Below are 26,665 nucleotides of genomic sequence, written 5' to 3'. Positions count from 1 at the left end.
CTTAGAAACTAAAAGCCCCATTAAAAAATGTAACACTCACGAAGAGGAGAGGCTCAAAATTAGGGGTCAGCAAATATTTTTTGTAAAGAGCTAAATACTAAATCTTTTACCCTTTGTGGGCCATACAGACTAGCAATTACTCAAGCGTGATGCTGAAATGCAAAGGCACTTACAACGATATATAAATAAATGAGTGTGGCTGTGTTCCAATAAAATTTTATTTATGAACTTTGAAATTTGAATTAATTTTCTCATATCACAAAACAGTCTTATTTTTATTATTTTTACAACTACTTCAAAATGTAAAAACCATTCCTTGAAGCCTTACAAAAACAAGTAGCAAAGACCCCTGCTCTAAACTAACATGGAAACCTCACAAATCTGAGCATGAGTCTTCAATCTTGGACTTATTTCAAGTTGATGTCTCCTAGAAAAAAGAAAAAAAATAGACAAATCTATTTCTCTTGACAAATCTCCTTCTCCCTGAGAAAATCTTTTTAGTATTGTATTAGGCAAATGGTTTCTCTCTAAGCTTCTATTTTTACTGGCCCTACTGAGTTGGCCTTGGCATGTAATAAGAAAGAAACTACCAGCACTGTTTTAAGTTATTAAAAAATTCTTTCTGTATCTTCAAACTCTTACTATAAAATTTCACAAATTTGAAGTAATTTGTGGATACAGGCTTGTTTCCCAATTAGACAAAATTTCGGAAATACAGTACCTGAGAAATACTGGCATAAAATACTTACCTGCCATATGACAATTACAATAACACCAAGACCACTCTGAATAATACATGTTAAAGTGTGTAGAACTGTCTCCAATGATGTTAATCAACGTTTATTAAATATTTACAAAATGTTCCTGATGTTTGGGGCCTAAGTAAATTTCTAAATAATCACACTATTTGTATATAAAAATACAAAGAATGAGAAAATTACTCCCAAGTTTAGAACCCGGTACAGTTTCGTATTTCATAGAAATTCGGTTGGGGTGCAAAAAGGAGTAATAACAATGAACTATGAATAATGAAAGATGCAAAAGCAGAGAAAGTAAAGGCATGGAAGTGAAATAAAAAAACTATGAGAGTCTAAGTTAAGTTTTAACAAGAAAGAAGAATAGGCAAAGGTAGACTAATGAGTTTGGTATCACAAAGCAGCTGGGTTTAATTAAAGAGAAAACAGTTTATGAACAATGGTGTTGAGGGATGGAAAGAGAAAGGGAATAAAAAAGAAAATGAACAAAATAAAACATTAAAACATTAAGTCACTACTTAGTTGCCCAGTTACAATCTCCCCCCATCCCATCATTTTTCCAATCTATTATAGTATTTATTAAATAGCAACCATTACCTTCCATTAAAATTACTGTAAAAACTACTGTGTATCTATTAATGGGGAGTGGCTTTAAGAATGAGGCTGGTGATACTATGTTTGCATAATAACATGCTATAGATAAGTGTAAACTAGGTGACTACACTTAACCACATGTAAAAGTGTATAAACTTTGATAGTGGCTACAACTTTAGCACTTATTTCACCAATATTTTGTGACTAGGCAAATTATGGTAAATAATACCTGCAATGCTCTAAAAACTTTAATGTACAAAATAGAAATTTTTTAAAAGAGAAAATCCTGCTTTAAAGCAATAGGAGTATACATGACTACATTAACCAAGCAAAAAATCTATATCAAACTAAGAACCATAGAAGGACTAACTAGTCTGAAATGTCTGAGCAACAACCCAGACTACAACTTTCTAAGTGAAAAAAATCTGCTCAAGTAGCAAAATTAATTTTATAAGATTATGTCTCCTAACAAAGACTAATAAATATGTTAGCCTTCCGGTAAGAAAGGGGGATAAGTATAAAGTGCTCTGTACTTAGTAGGTGCTTAATAATTGTAGAGGAGGAAGAGGGAGAAAAATAGGGAGAGAGAGGGATAAAAGAGGGAACTAGATCATAAACTAAATGCCAAAATCTGCATAAAGAAACCTACAGATCATAAATATAAAAATCCAAAATACAAGATCAACAAAACCAAATTCCACAATATTAAACTAAGTAGAATCTTCCCAGAAGCACAAGGACTTCAAATTAGAAAATTATTTATCACCTCAAAAATCAAAACAAAAAACTGTCCATCTCAAAAAAAAAAAACTAAGTAGTCATTTAATTAAACCCAATATCTTGTCCTTACAAAATCTCTTAATAAACTAGGAATAAAAATATTATGCTGCAATATGGTAACATTAAAGGAATTCTCACTAAAATCAGGAGCAACACAGAATGCTGACTATCATTATTATTAAAATTATTCCAGAAGTTGAACCAACATCAAATCAAATTTAAAAGTTAAACAGTATCATATGTAAAGAGGAATTCAAAATAGACTATATAGAAGACAAACACAAATGATCAATATCGTAATGAAAAGAGAATGTTATTGCCAATACCATAAATAGTAAAAACATAAATAAGATTATTATAAGCAATAAATTTAAAAGGAAACACCTAGATTCTGGAAAAAAACACAAATTTCTAAATCTGACCCAAGAAAAAACAGAAAATCTAGACTGCCATTTATATGTTAATGTAGTTTAATTTATATTTTAAAACCTTCCCAGATGATTTCATGGGTGAATCCTCCAAATATTCAGAAAATAAATAATACCAAACTTAGAGAAGCTCTTTTAGAGAAGAGTAGAAGAGGAAACACTTCCAAAGGCATTTTATGAGATAGCATATTCTGTTATTATAAACTGACAAAAAAACATTACAAGAAAAGAAAATTACTGAACAAAACCTTCAGGAACATAGATACAAAAATCCTTTAAAAATTAACAAACAAAACACAGCAAATATATTCCAGGAAATTATCCTGTGATTGTTACTATCTCAGGAATGCAAAGTTGATTTAACATTCAAAAATCTGTCAGTAAAATTCATTGTTAAGAGAATAAAACAGAATCATGATAATCTCAGAAGATGCAAAAAAAGTATTTGACAAAATTTAACACCTATTTATGATAAAAACTCTCAGCAAATTAGAAATAAAAGGTAACTTCCCCAACTTGGTAAGGAGTATCTATAAAAAGCCTATAGCTAACATTATACCTGATGATAAATACTTACTATCTGCTCTCAATTTATCTATTCAACATTTTACTGGAAGTCCTAGCCAGTACAGTAAGACAAAAAATAGTATTAATAAAGACATAAAGACTTATAAAGAACTAGCCTCTATTTGTATATGACACGACTTCATATGTAGAATATCCAAAGGAATAAAAAAACTGCTGGAACTACTAAGTGAATTTAGTTCAGCAAGATCAATGGATACAAAACTAATATACAAAAATTCACTGTATTTCTAAATATTAGTAACATACAATGGAGACAGAAAGTAAAACCACAGCATCATTTACAATAAGATCAAATAAAACATCAAATACCTAGGAATAAATTTAACAACAGATAGGAAATACATCTACATTAAATCACAAAATAGTGCAGAGAGAAATCAAAGACCTCAATATATGTAGAGATACATGTTTATGAATTGAAAATTTGATATTTTTAAGATATCAATTGTCCTCAAATTAATGTATATATCCAATGCAATCTGAATCAAAATCCAAATAGGCTTTTAAAAAACAGAAATTGGCAAGCTGACTCTAAAATTTATATGGTAATGTAAAGGACTTAAGACTACTCAAGCAATTTTGAAGAACAAAGTTGGAGAACTTACACAAGCAGACTTCAAAACTTATAAAGTTACAGTAATTAAAACAGTACTAGTATTTGGGGTACTTAATTTTTGGACAATGAAGAAAAAGGTCTTTTCTATACATGATATTGAAGCAATTGAATATCATGTGGAAAAAAAAGTAAACCTCTACCTAACAGCATATAAATAATTAATTTCAGATGAATCGCAAAGTTAAATGTGAGTGCCAAATTATATATTGCTGACAAAAGACTCATATCTCAAGTCCTGAAGAACCTCTGCAAAAAATTAAAGAAATAATTCAATTAAAAAATAAATGAGAATATACATAAAGCTTTTAGAAGATTACTTAGGAGAATATCTTCGTGACTTTGGAATAGGAAAAAGATTTCTCAGCACACAAAAGGCGACACGCATAAAATTAAAAATTGGTAAAATGGACTTCATCAAAATTGAAGCTTTCCTCACATCAAAACCTACCAATAATGAAGTGAAAGGCAAGCTATATATTGTAAGAAAACATTCACAACATATATCTGACAAAGAATTCATACCAAAATACATAAAGAACTCCTACAAATCAATAATAAAAGACAAAAATTTACACAAATGGCCAAAAAGCACTTAATGTGTTCAACACCACTGGTCACCAGGAAAAAGCAAATTAAAACTACACTGAGACATCGCTACACGAACCACCAGAATAGCTGTAATCAATAAACCTAACAGTACCAAAGTGTTAGTGAGGACATAAAACAACTAGGAATGGCCATATTTTGATTATAGTGTAAAATAGGACAGCTACTTTTGGAAACTAGCAGTTTCTAATAAAGTTAAACACACACCTACCATATAACCTAAAAATGCCTCTCCTAGATATATACCCAAGTGAAATGAGTGCATAAGCCTACAAAAAGATTCGTACATGAATGTTCGCAGCAGCATTATTCATAACTGCCTCCCCCATCCCTGCAAAAAAAGGAAATGATTCTAATATCCATCAACAGCAGAGTGATCAAACTGTGCTATATCCATATAATGGAATACTACTTCACAGCAGAAAAGAAACTAATACAAATAACTATTTTGATATATCTCAAAAAATATCATCATTATTTTGAGAGCAAGGAGCCAAACATAAGAGTACGCATGATTCCATTATATAAAGCTTGAGAATAAGCAAAACTAACCAAAAGTCAGAATGGTTACCTCTTAGTAGGGGCAAGAGTACTAGCTGGAAAGGAGCACTAATAGACTATCTGGATTAATGGAAATGTTTCATATCTTGATCTGGGTGTTGGAAACAAGTATGTACACATATGTAAAAGGTCAAGATTTTATTTTACATAAATTGTACTTCAATAGTATACTGTGAGAAAGGGGGGGGGAGAAGGGAAAGAAGGTGAAGGGGAAATAAAAGGGAAGGAAGAAATGCCATTTTAACCTAAATTTTATAATCTACTCAAAATTCTATCTCTGAAAGTGACATCGACCAATGCTTTGGGGAAGGGAGTCATCTCTATGATACCTAGTACTTCAAATTGTTCGGTACATACCTTTAAATTGCATTATATTCTTTGTATAGCCCAATGAAATGCCATCATTACTTGCTCAGCCTATTGAATGTCTAAGGATAATACATTAGGAGGATTTTAGCAGTTCTATTTTCTTTCATTCGTCCAAAGACTAAGTTCCAATAAAGTATCCATACTTCTAATACCATTTTACATATTAATATCTGCCCTCTTTGTGACATAAAACTATTTTAAGTTTAATTCTTCCATATCAAAAAGTCAATTAATTTCAGTGTCACATAATTAGCAGTTACAAAAAAGGAACTAGAAAAAATGTCTGTCACCTGCAATCCCATATTCTAATATATAAAGTTTGTGCACTTATACAGATATCATTTACAAATTACAGATATCATGCTGCACAGTGTTCTGGAATCTGATCTCCTGCTTAATGCAATTAATATCTTTCCTTTGCATAAATCATGGATGATAACTCTCACTGTATAATATTTACTATGCAGATGTCTTGTTGTCTATTTAATCAGTCCCGTTACTAAAAGTTTCAAATTTTTTACTACTGTAGACAAAATTGTAACAAACATTCCAACTTTGTTGATTTTCTTCATTGATATTACTTTTACTGTAACTCCAAAAGGCCTGAAATAGTTCTGTGACCATTTAGCACCTTCTGATTCTGATCAGAAAACAAAAATTTTTTTCTTCAAAGGCCAGATAGTAAATATTTTAGGCTTTGAGGACCATAAACAATCTTTGCTACATATTCTTTGTTTTGTTTTTACAACCTTTTAAAAATATAAAACCCATCCTTAGCTCATGGACCTTACAAAACTGTCCATGAACAGAATTTGGTCTGCATGCTACAGTTTGCGGACCCTTCATTTAGATCATGTTCTACAAAGACTCATGAAGACAAAATGTTACCCTAGAATTCTAGGTGGTGTGTGCCAGCCACCATACTTTATTGGATAGTCTAGTGTAGTAAGCTTAATTCTTAGTTATTTTTAAGAAAACAATTTATTTTCATATTTCTTCTTTTAACTCCCGTAAGACCACTCAACCCCTATTCTGATTATTAAAATTTTTAATTTAAATTTTAAAATTATAAAGGCTAGTGTGTAAAAAGACACAAGCAATTTTAAAGGTGTTTTTCAGAATAAGTGGTTTTGCTAAGGTTCATAACTCTTCAATTAGTTTTATCAAATATTCAGAAGATACTCTTTGAAAGGCTACTACCAACAAATGCTGTTCTCCAACTCTGGCTACATAATAATTTATAGCTACAGGAATAAATATCATCGGCTAATTGTCCTCATCTTATTCCATAGCCTGTCCTTGCTTTACCTATAAAATCTTTAGAAACAACAAGTGGAGGATATAGAATAAAGATGGTATTTAAAAATAACTGTCTTTTCCTACCAATATGGGACTTCAGTAAAATATTTTTAACAGCTTCAGCAAATCTTATGATTCAACAATAAGGATCAGGCCAGTGAAATTTAAAGAATTTTAAAAAAGAAAGAATATCTATCTTACCAGAATATTCACTTCATATTTAACATAAATATTCCTTTGTTTAAAAAAAAAAAATTACGCAGCAGGTATAGGTTGGAAAAGCAATGGAAAGAGAATTCGACAGCTTTATAAAATTACCAGCTTTGGTGGAGTCTGGGATGCTTCTAAAAATTGATTGGCTTTGGTTCCTTTGGTTTCCTGTGATTGGGGATGGAACATCAGAACAAGCATGGAAAGTCACAAAGTACAATTAACCTACTCCAGTTTGACCCTATCTCCCTAGTCTAATCTCCCTATTTGGTCTGGTGTAACAGGTCTACTTCACAGTCTTCCTATCTGCATTCTAAGAGAAAAAAAGAAAAAGGGGAGAAGGAAGAGAGAGATGGAATAAGAAAAGACTGGATAATTAATTATCAACTACATGTCACTGAGACAAAAACTTAAGACTCTTTCACAGGAAATTTCACTCTGACCCTTTCCCAAAATACTTTGGCCATTACAGATTCTGGCAGACTTTCTTACTAATGAAGACTTTCAAATATGCAAATATTGAGCACATTCTCTAGTTAAGTTAGACTCAAGATTAGAAAGGGTCAGAAAATAAGGTATGTATAGCAGAAGATCTAGATTAGTTCTAATTCTTACAATAACTAGTTTTGAGAAGTTGGTCAAGTTATTGTCTTTCTAGAGACTAAGGCTTCTTTGTGAAATGAAGAGGTTGTATCAGATAAATCTCTAAGGTCTCTCTTAAAATTCTAAAAAACGCAAAGTGATTATATTAAATCTTCTATGGTTAAGCACAAAATAATTAAATAATATGTGAGCCAACAACAGGAATAGAATAAAATGTTATCTAGAAAACATGTAGTGATAATCAACATTTTATGATTCCAAAATTTGAATTGTCATTCTCAAGAAAATTATAAGTTTTATTTCATAAAGCCCAATGTTTTGATATCTAATGTTAATAAATGGCTAGAAAAATCTAAAAAGAAGTTTCTGTAGAAAAAAGATTTTCCTAAGGTATAACACAGATTGAAGCTTTACTAATTTGGATTTGAAGAGAGTCTGAAATAGTAGAGACTTCTATATATACACACGATATAGTCCATACATCAGATTACTATGGATGCCCTAAATCATCAAAGATGATTTGGAAAAAAGCTTGAATATTAAAGCATTTTTAATAAATCTGGTTTATTCCCTAAGCTCTCTGGTTTTAATCAATTAATTAATTTTAAATAAAGGGATAGGACTTAGGTTCAGTGAACCAAGAGTACTGTATACTATAAGTAATAAAACCAGATGAAAAAAATAAGAAAGCTTCCTAAAACTCACCTGAGGGAAACCGTAAGTTTAAACATTATTTAGAAGTGTGTATATTCGTGTGTATGTATTAAATCTCAGAAGAATATATGCCAAACTAACCAGAAGAGTTAGTTATCTAAGTGATCTGAATAGGCAGTGGGGTTCAATTAAGAGGGATTTTTGCTTTATCTGTACAGTTTGAATTTTTCTAAGAATCCATTACTTGTGTTACTAAAGGTAAATTTAAAAAATGTTAAGAACAAAAATTTTTAGAAAAATAAACTCAGAAATAAGTCATATTACTACAATACAAAGACCACTGGCAGGGTCACGTTTGTATGCTATACTTGAATGTCTAGGAAGAGAGATAAATGACAAAATATGAATTCAAATTTTAAAAAAAAAGAACTTAATAGACTAGATATTTACGCCAAACTCTCATTCCCCCCCTTAAACACATTTCCATTTCTAGGACTGAGCCTTTCAATTTTTAGCAATGTTTACATTATTCTTCACCATCTGTGAATTTTCCAGGGAAATGAAGTTCATCGCTTTTGAAAGAGCAAATCCTATTAGGCACCTACTATGTGTCAGATATAGTACTAGGCAATGATGATGATAATGACGATGATGATGGTGGTGCTGGTGGTGGCGATGTTGGGAGAAAAATTAATAACTAATGAATTTAGTATACACTTGACAACCTTTATTCTATTTACACAGGCAAATTTCAGGTTCTTCCAGATTTAAAAATAAATTAGCTATGTTCTAAACATAGCTGTGCAAACTACTGTGCAACTCTGCCTACCCCATGCTGCCAATACTTTCTCTATTACCACTGAGTCAACCTTCTTTAGTCAACAGTCAATAATTTAAACACGTAAAACTGCTGGAAAACCTGAATATCTGAGGAAAATATAGGGTATGGTGATAAAGACAGAGTCAAGAGCAAAAAGAAAATATAAATGCTGGTGCTTTAAGTGAATTATGTGGCATACTTTATTTTCATTTCCTTTCTTCATATTTTAAAGTCATTTGTTAGCTTAGAAAAATAAAATTGTTATAGATTACTTGATGTGTATACATTAAGATTAAATTTGGGGTACTTAATCTGTAGACTGAAAGCAGGGGGATAATATTATTTCCCCAATCTCAAGCAAACTATAAAGAACTTTACTAGAAACTGACTTCCAATACGACTCCCAAAGATGCCCAAGATCGATCATTCATTCATTCATTCATCAAAATATTTACTGAGTAATATGTACAAGGCACTTTTCTAAGAATGAGGATCACGTGAATAAACATATCTAGAGTTCAGAGATATGAAGCCTGATGAAATATAAATTTTTAACTCACTTTAATATTTAAAACTTTTGAGACTGAATAATACTGCCTGGACTTTCTCATTTATGTAACCCAAAATATTCTCCTCTTGATAAATCAGTTTGGGTGAAATTCTATGTCATGTGCAACAAAAAAGTCCTCTTCACTGGATCGTCCTTTTTTGGTCTCACCATTAATCTTCTCTTCAAAAAGCAGTCAGTAAAATTATACATTTGATGATTTTATTCTCTTATCTTAAACTTTTCTGGGGCTTTATATTGTACTTGGGATAAAACCCTCCTTAGTATGACCTATAAGGTAATTCATGGTATTGCTTTAGAGCCATCACCTCTCACTCCATTCCCCTCTATCACTGTTATAAACACTGGCCCTGAAAATATAGTTTTTAAGCATATGCTTACCATATAAACTAGCAATTCCACTTCCAGATATTCACCCCAACAAAATGAAAACATATGTCTACAACAGAGCTTATACATGAATGTTCACAAGCAGCTCTATTCATAATAGCCAAAATGAAAACAACCCAAATGTCCACCAACACGTGAATGGATAAATGAACTGTGGTATCCAATGGAATACTACAACACTACTCAGCAATAAAAAGGAACTACTGATAGACATAACATGGACAAACCTAAGAAGCATTATGCTAAATACAAGAAGTCAGTCACAAAATTATACTTTGTATGTGAAATTTCATTAACAGTCAAATTGAGCTGTGATAACAGAATTGTAACAGAGATTGACTCTGGGGGACAGATATTGAGTAGAAAGAGGAATGAAGGAATTTTCTGAGGTGACTGGAATGTTATATATCTTTATGATACAGGTGAGTTAAATGGGTGTACGCATTTGTCAAAACTTATTTGCGTCTACGGCCATGCCATCCTGAACGAGACCAATCCTGTCTGATCACAGAAGCTAAGCAGGGTTGGGCCTGGTTAGTACTTGGATGGGAGACCACCTAGGAAGACCAGGTGCTGTAGGCATAAAAAATAAAAAATAAGGGACTGTAAGCTGACAAGGTCCGTGCAATCTGTGAGGTTAACCAAGGGTTACCGTGCCTTAAAAAAAATAAATAAAAAAGGGAAAAAAAACTTAATTGCACACACTTAAGATTTATATATGTCATTGTATGTAAATTATACCTCAATTTATTTAAATATCATTTTTTTAAAATCTATAAATACAATCTCTATTTATCAGCCCTCCATGCCTGCAGAGTCCTTACTACTCAGCTGGTGGTGAAGAGCTGGAGGGAAGCAAAGCACCAGTAGGAGGATGAGGGAAGGGAAGGAGGAAGTCTTCCAGTACACCCTCTAGAATCTAAATCATAAAATATTCAAGGCAATAATCCTATATTACAAGTAAACCTTTAGTTCGTGGACTGGAATGGAGAGAGAATTCCCATCCGTAAAAAGTCACTATGCACTGCGCACAATCAGAGACCAAACTACTGAAAAAAGCTTGATATTCTAAAGAAACTTTAACAGTATAAGCGTCTTTACAAGAGACCTATCTTATAAAACCTGCGATTCTTCAAAAATAATATATTAAACTATAGAATATTTTACAACTGCTAATTATTATGAAGGTCGTGAAACATCCCTAGAAGTAGCACCTGAGCAACTGGCACTAAAACTGTAAATAAGTACCTATGAAAGGATCGTGTTAAATACTAATTTTAAAGGGATCTGGTAAATTGTATTTGGGGAAGCAAAATCATCAAGAGATGAGCAAAGTTAAAGATAGAAAATAGCCTCAAAAAGTTAATTATTGATCATTCTTTTCCTTCTCTGAACTCCATTTTATTCGGCTCCTGAGTACATAATGACTTGTATTTCTCATAACTATATTACTTTATATATGATAATTTTGTCACTTAGCTAGCCTGTATGCTAGTGCCTTAAAGGCAGTGTCCCCACACCTAGCTCTCAGGAAGCTGGAAGGCATGCTTACTAGGCAAACAAGATCTCGCTATCTACTATATTAGAAGTTCCTTACTACAAGTAAGGACATGTTACTACATGGCAGAAAGCATCTTGAAGAACAACCCTTTCAAAATAGCCCTAAAAGATAATGACTGGCTCCAAAAGAAATTAAAGGAGAGTGTGGGATGTAAATGTGCACCTCACAGATTATAAAAAAATTCTAAACAAGAGTTAAAAATTGTTTTTAAAACATGTAATTACAATTTCTTACTTTGACATTAAAAAAAAGAATGATCAACCTGCCTTAGAACTAAGTTTTAATAAAATTGTTGACTTGGATGTTTGAATAAGTCCTAAAAGTGTCATAAATGGAAAATAAATAAAAATATTCACTTAACCTCTCATTAAGTGTTCCTTGTTTTCTGACAAATGAACTGGTGACATGTTTAATTAAAAAATTATTTTAAAAAGTTCTAAATGTCTCTTAAATTGCTTAAGAGTTTAAAAACTATATTCAAAAACAAGGAAAAAGTGGGGCTATGCAAATTTTTGGCTAAATAAAAAAGAATAAACAAGAAAATTGATTAAAACATCACAAAAATACTCTTTATTCACTTACCTGCAAAATATATTATGACATTACTAACTTAGAAAAGAAATAAACAGTAAGTTTTTTAATTGACTAAACAGAGCAGATACAGAAACAGATGTAAGCACAGTGATAAGAGTAGCAGGATAAGAGTAGCACATTCTTCTATTCAGAGGCTAGCGGGGCATGAGACGAAAGAACTCCTCTGTCTCAAGAGCACAATAGTACTCTATGACTTTCCTTCCAGGAGCACTATTTCATTATGCTAATAACCAATCTTAATTTTTAAATCGGTTTTGATTCAAAAAGTTAATATAGTGCAAAAAGACTGCATAACCAAATGCTCTGGTTAGAGTTATATTTTTGTGTTGTCCTATTACATTTCTACACAAAGCAAATGAACATGTAAATGAAAGCAACTCCAAGGAGATCATTTTACTCCTAGTTAAGTAAACATTTTAAAATAGTGATACCTAATTCTAAAGAAAATATATTGAAAACTGAGGTGCTTCTACACTACTGATGGCATTATAAATTGGTTCAATCCTTTTGAAAATCAATATAATACAAAATCCATAATAAATGGTACTACCCTCTGCTCCAATAATTTCATGACTAGAAATTCAGCTTAGGGAAATTAAAAGCAATGTAAGTTGTTTCAACCTTGCCTAGCACTTGAGAGTGCAGTTAATGCAATTTAGCAGTCAATTTAAACAAGCAGAGGGCTGGTTTAAGTCAGTAAGAAGATCAATATTTTCGACACCCCAAAATGTCTTGCTGTACTCCACAGCTGTTATCTATGTGACAGAACAAGCAATGGCAAGTAACAGAACAAAACTTTACCAAAGATATTCATAAGTCACATGCATACAGAACGATTCTTTTTAAAATCCCATCGCTAGACAGGAAGCCTCCAAAATAGAAGAGGCTAACATCATGACTAGTGGTTTTAGGATAAAGACAACTGAAATACAAAAGAATTGAAAAATAATTCTGAGACTCACTCACTGTGACAACAGAGTTAGCAGTCCTATAATATCAAATAGAAAACAGTCTAAAAACATCAATCGTTTTTCCAATTCATAATGAGTATTAATAGCAAAGTTAATTGACAAAATCAAGCAGACCGTTAATGAAACTGCACATGGTAAAATATGCTGCTGTCTAAAAACTGATGAGTCAATTTTTCTTGACAAAATTTCAATGTACAATATGCAGACAAACTGAATTTTGTAGAAGTACAAATAAAAACCAACAAATATGAAAGCTACAATCTACGAAATTAACTTAAAACAAAAATCTAATCAATAAATTAACTGTTCATTATAAATGTACAAAAAAAATCTATTCCAGTAAAAATAATTTGAGTAAAAAAAAAAGCTGGAAAAAGTCTGAAAGAGTTTAATGTTAGAAAGTAGAAAACGACCAACAAATTTAAATGAGTTAACATAGTTTTCCACAGAAGAAAATCTGATTAAAATTCACTAATGTTGGTATGGGTATGACTAATTAAAATGCTTGTATTCCCAATATCCTTGGAGGTCAATATGTCTACCAGGTCAAAATGATACTCAGTTAAAAAGGTAAACTGTTGCTCTATGTAGAATATCAAAAACTGAGAAAAATCCAGATGTCCAATGAGGGAAGGTTTTCCTACCCAAGGTGGCCACCATCTTCGATCTACTAGGGAGCTTTAGGAGTGACAGATATAAACTCATGAGGAAAAAAAGAGACTACCCACCCAACCCACAAGATCAGCTATCAACCTGGGCAATCACTGTGGTAATATATACAACCACATTGCCTTCCTATCAGAAACATAATGGAATATTAAGTGTCCCCATTGCATTTCAGAAAGTTTGGTAGAATATGTGACAACAGTAAAACACTAAAATTATTAGTAAAATAAACTAAAACAAACAAACAAAAAAAGGTTACACAAGATGACAGGAGCAGAGGAGAATGCTGAACTCACCTCTCCCATGAGCAAACTCAAATATACACATATATAAAGATCAATTACTCCTGCAAGACAACTGAGGGCTGGATGAACAGCTTCCGAACAACAAATAAGAGGAAGAGACCGAACACAGAAGGCTGGGAAGCTGCAGGAACTCTCTGGGGTGGAGAGGCCACTGAACATCATTGTTTACATTTTCTTCCACTTCCATTAGGCGGCAGCTCTATTCCAGTGCTTTGGCCAACCTGCAACATTACCATAGCAAGTTCCCAGGTATACTACACGGAGCCTTTTATTTCTGAACAAAGAGAGCAAGCAGGAACAGGGCATCACCACATGCACCTGGCCTCCCTGCTTGGAGCTGCACCCGTCTGGCAAACCAGTGCCCGAGGCACCATAAGCACATGCCCAGCTCCAACCGGCTTCCCAAAACTACCTGGCACTAAAGCCTACACAGAGTTCACATCTACTCAAAACTACTTTCTCCAAAACAAACAAGACAGAGATTGTATAGAGAAGGCTGGGGAGACATGGGAACTCTCTAGAGACTGCGAGAATTCTCTGGGTTTGGAGGTGTCAGTGAGTGCCATTGTTCATTGTCCCCCTCTACCTCCACAGAGTAGACAGGGGCTCTATCCAGGTACTCTGACCTACCTGCAAGGTTGCAACAACGTGTTCTCAGACACACTGCCTGAGCCCACTGTGCCCTGAACAAAGTGAGCAAGCAGGACCAAAGGGCATTACTACTCGCACGTGGCATCCCCACCCAGAGCCACTCTGGCTCAGCAGGCAAGTGCCATAGATGCCTTAAGCATCCGCTGGGCTCCTACCGGCCTGCCAAAACTACCCAATACACATGGCCTATTCAAAGGCCACTTCTACATAAGGACACTTTTTTAAGACTAGGAGAGAGAACTATTTTGTCTAATTCATAAAAACAAAGACAGTCAGAAATGAAAAGAGAGAAGAATATCTCTCAATATTCTTCTATGTAGAATAAGAAAGGAAGGAATAAGAAAAAATCCCTAGGGAAAAAATCCTATGGGAATGGAGATAAGTGATTTGCCTGATAAAGAATTCAAAGAAACAGTCATAAGGATGCTCAGCAAACTTAAGAGTGGAATGCAGATATGCAGAAAGAACTTCAACAAAGAGTTAGAAAATAAAAGAACCAAGCAGATCTGAAAAATACAACAACTAAAATGAAAAATACATTAGAAGGAATGAACAGCAAGTTAGCTAATACAGAAGAACAGGTTACTGACTGGAAGACAAACTAGTGGAAATCAACTGATCAAGAGCAGCTAAAAGATTTAAAAATTTAAACATAAGAATACTTTAAGGAACCTCTGGTATAACTTCAAGAGCTCAAACATTTGTATTATAGAGATCTCAGAAGGAGAAGAAAGATAGAAAGGTTACCACTCAGAATTGAAGGAGAGATCGAGTATCGCAGACAAGTAAAAACTAAAGGAGTTTATCACCATTAAACCTACCTTACAAGAAATGTTAAAGTCTCCTTTAAGCAGAAAAGGAAAGGCCATAAATGGAAATAGAAAATATGAGAAAGAAAAAAAATCTCAAATATAAAGCCAAGTATTTAATAAATAGAGCAAATGAGACATTTAAAAAGCTACTACTAAGGTCAAAATAAAAAAGTATCAAACTCAACTCAACGTACAACTCAAACTAATTAGTAGATGCAAAACACAAAAAGATCTAAAACATGATATCAATACATAAAGTGTGGAGGGGGTAGTAAAAATGTAGTCTTTATAGAATATATTGGAATTTAAACATCTATCTGCTTAAAATAGACTGCTATAGATAGAAAATGATATACATAAACCACACAGTAACTATAAACCAAAAACCTAAAAAAGATATACAAAAAACAGTGAGAAAGGAAGCAAACAAAACAAAGAAAAACAGCAAATCACAAAGGAAGAGATCAAAAGAAGAACAAAGGAACAGGAGTATAAAAACCAAAAACTATGAACAAAAGAGCAATAAGTACATAATTATCAATAATTATTTTAAATGTAAATGGATTAAATGCTCCAATAAAAAGACATAGGGTGACTGAATAGATTTAAAAATATGACCCATCTATGTGCTGTTTACAAGAAACTCACTTCAAATCAAAGGATACATATAGACTAAAAGTGAAAGGATGGAAAGAAATATTCCATGCAAAAAGAAATGAAAAAAAAGATGAGGTAGCAATACTCATACGAAACAAAAAACACTTGAAAACAACAAAAAAAGCAAAAAAAAAGACAAATGACATTATATAATTATAAAGGGGTTAATCCAGAGAGGATATAAAAATTGTAAATATCTACACACCCAACACAGGAGCACCTAAATATATAAAGTAATTATTAATGTACATAAAGAAATCCACAGTAATACAATAATAGTAAAGGATTTTAATACCCCATTCACATCAATGGAGAGATCATCCAGGCAGAAAATCAATATGGAAATAATGGCCTTAAATATCACTTTACACCAGATCGACTTAATAAATATTTATAGAACATTTCATCCAAAAACTGAAGAATACACATTTTTTTCAAGTGCACATGGAACATTGTCCAGGATATATCACGTATTAGGCCACAAAACAAGCCTCAATAAACTCAAGAAGGTTGAAATCATATTAAGTATCTTTTCCAACCACAATGGCATGAAACTAGAAAACAACTACAGGTAGAAAACTAGAAAAAAACACAAACACGTAGAGAGTAAACAACACCCTAATAAACGACCAATGGATCAATGAGGAAATTAAATAAAAAAGTATCTTTAAATGAATAGAAATGAAAACACAACTTTTCAAAATTTATAAGATGCAGAATAAACAGTTCTAAGAGAGAAGTTCACAGTTATACAGGTCTACCTCAACAAACAAGAAAAATCCAAAGTAAACAATCGAACTCTACATCAAAATGAACTAGAAAAACAAAAATAAAAAATACAACCTGAAGTAAACAGTTAAAATCAGAGTGGAAATAAATGAAATAGAAATCACAAAACAAGAGAAGATCAGTAAAATTAAGAGCTGATTCTTAGAAAAGGTAAACAAAATTGATAAACCGTTAGCTAAACTCATCAAGAGAACCCAAATAAAAAAAATCAGATATGAAAGAGAAGTTACACCTGACACCACAAAAATACAAAGAATCAAAGAATATTACGGAAAATTAAAAGCCAAAAAATCTGTCAATCTAAAAGAAATGAATAAATTTCTAGAAGTACATAACCTTCCAAAACTGAACCAGAAATACAAAATCTAAACAAACTGATTACTAGCAATGTAATTGAAGCAGTAATCAAAAAACTCTCAAGAAATAAAAATCCAGGACCAGACAGCTTTATTCTATCAAACATTCAAAGAATTAATATTCTATCAAACATTAAAAGAATTAATATTTATCCTTCTCAAACTATTTTAAAACATCGAAGAAGGAACACTTCCAAACTCATTCTATGAAGCAAGCATTTCCCAGACACCAGAACCAGACAAAGACTTTACAAAAAAAGAAACTACCAGACAACATCCTTGATGAACAGAGGCAAAAATTCTCAACAAAATATTAGCAAACCTGATTCAACAATATATTAGAAGGATTATACACTATGAGCAACTGGGATTAATCCTAGGGATGCAAGGATGGTTTAATGTCCATAAATCAATCAACTTGAGATATCACATTAACAAAATACAGCATAAAAACTATATAATCATTTCAAAAGATGCAGAAAAGGCATTTGACAAAATTCAACATCCTTTTATGATAAAAAGGATATCTCAACAGAATAAAGGCTATATATGACAATCCCACAGCTAATATACTCAAAACAATGAAAAATGGAAAGGAACAAGACAAGGATGCCTACTATCACTACTTCTATTTAACATAATATTGCAAGTCCTAGTTATAACAATCAGACAAGAAAAATAAATAAAAGGCACCTGAATTGAAAGGAAGAAGTAAAAATCTCATTATCTGCAGATGACATGACACTACACATAGAAAACCCTAAAGATTCTACCAAAAAACTATTAGAATGAACAAATTTAGTAAAGTTGCAGGATACACAATCAATATACAGAAATCTGCTGCATTTAAATACACCGACAGCAACAATCAGAAAGAGAAATAAAAAAAAAAAAAAATCCCTTTACAATTCCATCAAAAAGCATTAAATATCAAGAAATAAATATAAACAAAAAAGTGAAAGACCTATGCTGAAAACTATAAAACACTGAAGAAAATGGAGAAGATACAAATAAATGGAAGGATATACCTTGCTCATGGATTGAAAAAATTAATATTGCCAATACTAGTCTGCGGCCCAGGGTTGGAAACTCCTAGTGAAAAGTATCATGCTCCCTGATATCTAGTTACTACATAGCTACAAAAATCAAAACAGTGTGGTACTAGCATAAAAACATATATAGAGATCAATGGAATAGAGAGCCTAGAAATAAATCCTTGCTTATACAGTCAATCCATGACAAAGGAGGCAAGGATATACAATGGGGTAAAAGCAGTCTCTTCAATAAATGGTGTTGAGAAAACTGGACATGTACATGCAAAATAATGATATTGAAGAAATATACAAAAATACACTCAAAATGTTTTAAAAACTTAAACATAAAATTTAAAACCATAAAATTCCTAGAAGAAAACATAAGCAGTAAACTCTCTGACATCACTCTCAGTATTTTTTTTTTTTGCATATTATTTCCTCAGGGAAGGGAAACAAAAGAATAAAAATAAACAAATGGGATATCAAACTGTAAAATTTTTGCACAGCAAAGTAAATCATTGACAAGACAAAAAGATAACCTACTTAATGAGAGAAGGTATTTGCCAACGATATATCTGAGAAGGAGTTACTATCCAAAATATATAAGAAATATATCCAAAAAATATAAGAAACTTAATTTAACACCAAAAAAATGAACAATTGGATTAAAAACTGGGTAGGAGACCTAAATAGACATTCCTCCACAGAGGACAGATAGATGGCCAAAGGACACATGAAAAGATGCTCAACATCTCTAATCATGGGAGAAATGCAAATTAACACCACAATGACATATCACCTCACACCTGTCAGAATGGCTATCATCAATTAATCAACAAATAACTACTGCTGGCACAGATGTTGAGAAAAGGGAACCCCTGATATGCTGTTGACAGGATTATAAATTAGTGCAGCCACTGTGGAAAACAGTACAGATATTCTTCAAAAAGTAAAAATAGGGCTGCCATATGATCCAGTAATTCCAATTCTGGGTATTTATCTGAAGAAAACAAAAACACAAATTTGGTAAGATGTATGCAACACTACATTCATTGCAGCATTACTACTGATAGCCGAGATATGGAAGCAACCAGGATATCCATCAATAAATGAATGATAAAGATGGTGCATGTGTGTGTATACACAATGGAATATTATTCAGCAAAAAAGAATGAAGTCTTGCCATTTGCAACAACACTGAGGGACCTAGAGAGTATTATGCTAAGTGAAATACATTAGACAGAGAAAAACAAACTGTATGATTTCACTTATAGGTGGTATCTAAAAAAATAAAACAAATGAATAAAAAAACAAATCCAAAATTCCTGTTATTATATCAGAAATAAAGCAATTCTTCAAAATTGTCTGCTAAATAATAAATTCATTTATTTATATATTCACCTCAAGAATCTGAGCAAATTAGAAACATAAACCTGATATTTTATATTAACATATATTATGATATAGTGACAGTTATATATGTACTTATAAGTTATATGTATATTTTTGTTAACTTATTAGATGTCTGTATTGTTTCTATGTGTACTTATTAATTTATTAATATTATAATATCTATAGCTATCTCATATGTTTACTTATAAATATTTCCATAAATGTTTTATATTTACTAATATATTAAACAGATTTGTTAGTTTTTATTGCTAGTCATTAAAGTTTTTAATATGTCTTTGCTGGTGAGATTTAGGCCACTTTTTTAGTTCTTCCACTTTCTTGTTTCAACAAAATATTTCATTATTCCAGTCTTTAGGTAATTTTATTATTCCCTAATTTCTCAATGAAGACATCATTCTCAATTTTTATAGCAATCAATAACCTAAATATTAGCATTTCTTGTTGATGTGGTTACTCTAGATATTTTTCAGCACATATGTATGGTAAATACATGTTAGACTTACAGTGAAATGATTACTGATTATGAAATGTTTTTCTGAATATTGAATGCATTCCTAAAACTTAATGAGACTGGGACCCTTAGCTTAGAACAAGATGAACCTTCCTTAAAATGTCACGAGGACAAAAGGAAAACTGTCAACCGAAACTCATCAAAAATCCTCAAAAACATTAAAATAATTCCACCCAATATAAATAGCTGCAAATTTTACTCAAAAACATAAAAAAGCCAAGGCTGATATATGCATTTTGAAACTGACAAAATAATCCTAAAAATAACAAAAAGCTAGAAAAAACATAAAATAACTTTCTAAAAGACTGTAAAGAAATCAGAAAATGCTGGAAAAAGCAAAACAATTTTTCAAAGGACTAAAGAAATCAGAGTAAACTGAAAAATTCTTCCATGAAATAATGAAATTTTGTTCATGTTCATTAGAAAAATATTTTCCTGAATACACTGATGCAAAGAATTGGTAAACTTGACAAATCAGCCTATAGATTAATTGACCTAGAGCCAGTATATCTGTAGAACAAATTCCTAGAAATGAAATTGCTGAATCAAGCATGGTATGTGCAATTTTTAGCTTTGACAAACACTGCTAAATTGTCCTTTCAAAAGCTGCACCAATCTACAGTCTCAGCAAAACCCATTAAAACCAGACATTTTAATCCTTACCGATTTAAAATGTAAATACTGGATTCACTGTTATTTTAATTTGCAATTTTAAAAATCTGAGTGTATGTCTTTTATAATGGGAAAAATTCCTTTAAACTAAATTATAAATAAAAATAAAAAATATTTACATAATTTTTAAATTGTACAAAATGGCTGTACATTAATAGGAGTGTAAAAACAAGTTCGCATATTAATAAATCAAGATAACATGGAAAAAACAAAAATGCTGTTTATTTTAGGATTTAGGATTTACAAGTTTTTTCATTCCTTTTTCAAGATTCTCTCCAGTGTTATTATTATGCTGATTTTTTAACAAAAAGTTCTGGTGGCCTGGGAGTAAAGAATAATCACAGCTTTTTATGCCACCCAGGCTTTTTATAGCCTGTCAATGGCCCACCCAGTTTTCAGTTGCCCAGGGCCAAAATTTGATGTCATCTTCGATTTGGCTCTCTCTTTCATTCTCTAAACACTGATCATTAAATCCTGTTGTTGTATTCCTTTAATAACTGTCTCTTATATGCCCTTTGGTCTCCTTTTCAACTGGATAACTAATATGGGATCTAAATGAAATCTCTCTCCTCTGGAATCCAATTTGCACACAGTTCTGTTTGATCAACTTCCTTTCAGACCAGTGCTTATTAAACCTAATCATGTTTACAAATCATCTGAGGATCCTGTTAAAAATGCAGGTTCTGATTCTGTAGGTCTGTGGTGGGGTATTAACTTTTGCATTTCTAGCAAGCTCCTAGGTTACAGCAATGCTTTTTACTTCATCCTTCAAGTCACTCTTCAGATTAAGAATCTTTAAGTCAGCTACTATCTCCTGCTCAAATTTAAATTTTTCCTTGGTGTTCAGGAACCCTCTCGCTACCTTTGCAGTACTGCATAACCCAAGGGGCTCACGAGAATGTCGTCCTCATTTTCCTTCCCACAGTCCACACTTATTTTGTTTTAGTAGTCCATTTATACAAATAATAAATGTTCCCACGTTTCATTTCCACTTACTTTCCCACTCCACCTACCCTCATTCAAGTATTATCTTTTCACAAAATCACCCAAATTAATCCTGTCCACATTCTTTGCTCCTTTTCTAAATTCCTAAAGTATTTCTCCATTAAGCATCTGTCTGGTATCTGTTGTCCTATACTATTAGAATCATCGCAGAGGCGTTCCACTCGTGTCCCATGAAGTACGTTGAGGACACAAATCTTCCCACTTAATGCCTAACAATAGGCTTAGCATATAATTTCTAATTCCCTCAGAGTTTATCCAAAGAATCAGGCTTTGTGGGTGCCTTTTGAAAGAATAACAAAAATATACCACCATATTTCACCTTGAAGTAGTAGTATTTCAAGGTCGATATGCCACTAGTGTAAGCACAAATTACATTGACAAGATCAAAACTAGTGACTATTTAGAACATAGTATTAAATTTTGTTTAAAACTAGAAAATGTCAACTGAGCCATGGGACATGAAAATAAAGAAATTATGGGAAATAAAGAATTCTAAGGGGAAGAAATAAGAATAAAAAGAAAGCAATTATCAATGATGCTATACAAACCAATAATGAGTATGAACCAAACAGAATAGATGGTGTGGGGAGCAGAGAAAGGGTTGCATGGAGAGAAGTAGGTGGTAGGTATTGCAGCAAGACTAGGTAGAGTCAAAAATAAGTAGGAGAACATACATTCTTTCCAAATGCCCATGGATCATTCACCTAGATAAACAATATCCTGTGCCAAAAAAACCTCAACAAATTACAAAGAACTGAAATCATACAGTGTACATTCTCTGACCATGATGGAATACAACTAGAATTCGATAAATCTCCACACACTTGGAAATTTAAAAACATACTACTGAATAATCAATCCATGAGCCAATGAGGAAGTCTCAAAGGAAATTTTAAAAATACATAAAGCTAAGAAAAATAAAACAACCTATCAAAATTTATGGAACGTAGCTTGCTTAAAAGCAGTGTTCGGAGGAAAATTTATAGCATCAAATGCTTACATTAGGAAAACATCTTAAATCAATAATCTTTACCTTACCTCAATAAACTAGAAAAAGAAAAGGAAAATAAACTCAAAGCAAGCAGAAGGAAGAAAATAAGGGGCAGAAATCACTTAAATTGAAAACAGAAATATAAAAATTAATGAAACAAAAGCTGGTTGTTAAAAAAAGAAAGAAAGTGATAAACAGCTAGTAAGACTGACAAAGATAAAAAGAGAAAAGACAGGAATCATAAATGAAATAGGGTATTATCACTACAGATCCTACAACCATTAAAAGGAAAATTAAAAAAAAAATACTAAGAATAACTTTACACTCATAAATTCAACAACTTAGAAAAAATGTACCAATTCTTCAGAAACCACGTATTATCAAAATTCAATCAAGATGAAACAGATAATCTGACAAGTCCTATAACCATTAAATAAATTGAATTCATAGTTTAAAAATGCAGAAAAAAGAAATCCTGGCCCAGAAGGCTTCATTGGAGAATTTTATCAAACATTTAAAGAGTTAATTCTAATTTTACACTATCTCTTCCAGAAAAGAGGAGAGAATTCTTCCCAACCCATTTTATGAGGCCAATATTACTCTGGTACCAAAACCAGACACACAGTACCAAAAAAAAAAAAAAAAGCTTCAGACCAATATTTCTCATGAACTTAGATACAAAATCCTGAACAAATTATTAGCAAATAAAATCCAGCAATGTATAAAAAGATTATTAGGATTTACTCTAGGTATGCAAGGCTGGTTGAACATTTGAAAATTAATCGATGTAACCCACCATATCAAAGGACTAAAGAAAAAAAAATTACATGATTACATCAATTGCCAGAATGGGTGAACACATGGAAACAAACAATAGTTTAGTGGTTACCAGAGGGAAGAGAGGAAGGAGGTAGGTAGACGGGGGAGCCAGGGTCAAATATATAGTGATGGAAAGAAATTTAACTTTGGTGTTGAATACACAATGCAATAAACATGTAATGTATTATTAACTTGTACGCTTGAAACCCATATGATTTAATTAACCAAAGTCACCCCAATAAATTTAGCTAAAAAAATGAAATCATAAAAAAAAAGAAAAAGCATTTGACAAAATTCACAATAAAAATTCTCAGTAAACAAGGAATAGTGGGGAACTTCCTCAACTTGATAAAGAACATCTATAAAAACCCAGCTATCATCACAACTTAACAGTGAAAATGATATGCTTTAATCCTAAACTCAAATACAAGGCAAGGATGGCTGCTCTCACTAGTCTTATTCAACACAGCTATGGAAGCTCTAGCCAGCAAATAAAGTTAAGAAAAGGAAATAAAAGGTAAACAGATTGGAACAGAAGGAAAAAAATCTGTCCCTCTTTGCAGATGACATGACTTCCTACCTAGAAAATCCCAAGGCATCTACCCGCCCCCTCTCCCCGCAAAAAAATCCCCTAGTACTAATAAGTGAGTTCTATAAGGTCACAGGATACAAAAATAAACAAAAATCAATCACGTTCCTATTTACTGGTAATAAACATGTGAAAATCTAAATTACAATTACAATGCCATTTATAGCTGCTCCAAAGAAAATGAAATACTTAGGTATAAAGCTCACAAAACACAGAGGATCTGTATATTGAAAATTACAAAATGCTGATGATGAAATCAAAGATCTAAATAACTGGAGAGACAGTGTTCACTGACTGGAAAGCAACACAGTAAAGATATTGATAATCCCCAAATTGGTCTATAGGTGTAATGTCATTCCTAGCAAAATCCTAGAAAAATCTTTCATAGGTACAGATAAAAGCTTATTCTAAAACTGGTACAGAAAGGGAGAGGTCCTACAAGACCTAAAGCAATTTTGAATAATATGAATCAAGTGGGAAGAATCACTCTTCCTGATGTTTTGGCTTACTACATAGCTACAATAATCAAAATAATGTGGTATTGACGAAGAATGTCATACCACATACAAATGGATGGAACAGAGTAGAAAACCCAGAAATAGGTCCACACAATATGCCCAACCGAATTTTGACAGAAGTACACCAGCTATTCAATGGAGGAAGGATAGCCTTTCGAATAGATGGTGCTGGAACAATTGGACTTAGAAAAAAAAGAACCTCAATCTAAACCTCATATCTTACACAAAAATTATCTCAAAATGAATCATAAACTTAAATGTAAAATGTAAAATTACAAAACTTTTAGAAAAAAACAAAGTCTTCAAGACTTAGGAGTAGAGTTCTTAAGAGTTCTTAGTCTTGACACAAAAAGGACAATAAATAAAATGAAGAATGGTCTATTGGGTCTTAACAAAATTTAAAACTTTTGCCCTGAATAACTCTATAAAGAGGATGAAAAAGCAATCTACAGACTGGGAGAAAATATTTGCAAACCACATGTTTGACAAGAACTTGTTATCTAGAATATATAAAGAACCTTCAAAAAAAATCCCAATTTGAAAATGAGTAAAAGACATAAACAGACATTTCACCAAAGAAGATATACAAATGGCCAATAAGTGCATGAAAAACTGCTCTACATCATTAGCCATGAGGGAGTACAAATTAAAACTACAATGAGATATTACACACCACACCTATCTGAATGACTACAATAAAAAACAAGGATAACACTCAATCTAATTAGAATGCAGAGAAACTCATACAATCCTTGTGGGAATACAAAATCAGACAGCATTTCTAGAAAATGGTCTTGCAGTTTTGTTTTGTTTTTTAAACTAAATATGCACTTACCAGATGACCCAGCGTTCATCTGAAATTAAACTTATGTTCATGCAAAAATCTGTATACAAATGTTCATAACAGCTCCATTAGTAAAACCAAAAACTGAAAACAAGATGAATATCCAACAGATAAATGTTAAACAAAATGTGGTATATCCACACCAGGAAATATTAATCAGCAATTAAGAAAAAAAAAAAAAGAACAAATATTTGATATGCACAACATAGGTGGATTCAGAAATTATTTTTATGGATCAATCTAAACCTAAGGCTACACAGCCAAGAGAAATCAGGCCTATCCTCAAAGCTCAGGAGTAAATAAAAGGGTAAAGAGGGTATTCTAAAATTGACAAGTAGCAAAGTTTTGTTTCAATCCATCAAGTCTATCAAAAGTTATCCTTCCATTGAGCATTTAAGAAAGTTAATTTAGTGAGCTCACTTTTCTTCTTCGTTCCCACATTCCAATTATTTATATTATCTCAACTCTTTTCTCTTTAGATATCTTCTTTTCCCCTACTTGCCCTTGTTTATAAAACCTACTTATCAATTCCAACCATTTAAAAAGAAAGATTCAAGCTTGTGGGCCCAAACTTTTTTACTTCTTATACACTCTTCTTGTGAATGTGCTTTTATAAAATTTTCAATACCTAAGTATATACTGTGGACTCTTTGGTGAGTGAGAATAATAAAAGTAATAGTTCTCCAGTAAACAAATCATTTTCGAATGCCTAACAAAGTCATTTTTGTTAATGTCTTTATGGTAACAACATATTACAGATTATTTTGAAATTTATTTTGGAGCTCAGAAGTCAACAGGTCCCTTTAAATAATCCACAGCTACTGAATATTCAGTTGTTCACTTAAAAACTATCCAGATATAAGCCATATGCCACTTGGTTTTAAACAGAGTTCAAGGCTTACCCCTAAAAAGCATTCACTGAACTCAAAATAAATATTTTTTTTCAACAGATAAAGAACGGTAATATAAATAAAACCATAAACTTAAATCTTTAAAGTATTATAACATGGGGAAAAAACAGCAATAATGGCTGCTAAAGTCCAAGTTTATAAGTTTATAAAACCGA

At 32.1% G+C, this 26,665-nt stretch overlaps 1 protein-coding gene and 1 pseudogene across 9 annotated transcripts in view; one reads left to right on the top strand and one right to left on the bottom strand.

Moving 5' to 3' along the window:
• The window catches only part of CNOT4 (CCR4-NOT transcription complex subunit 4), a 127,213-nt gene that overhangs the window by 82,621 nt on the left and 17,927 nt on the right, over positions 1 to 26,665 (bottom strand). The window lies entirely within an intron of this gene.
• On the top strand, positions 10,305 to 10,423 carry LOC120601314 (uncharacterized; annotated as a pseudogene).

Source organism: Pteropus medius, unplaced genomic scaffold (assembly GCF_902729225.1).
Source record: "Pteropus medius unplaced genomic scaffold, Ma_sr-lr_union100, whole genome shotgun sequence".
NCBI lineage: Eukaryota > Metazoa > Chordata > Mammalia > Chiroptera > Pteropodidae > Pteropus > Pteropus medius.
This window is presented reverse-complemented; position numbering and strand designations above follow the sequence as displayed.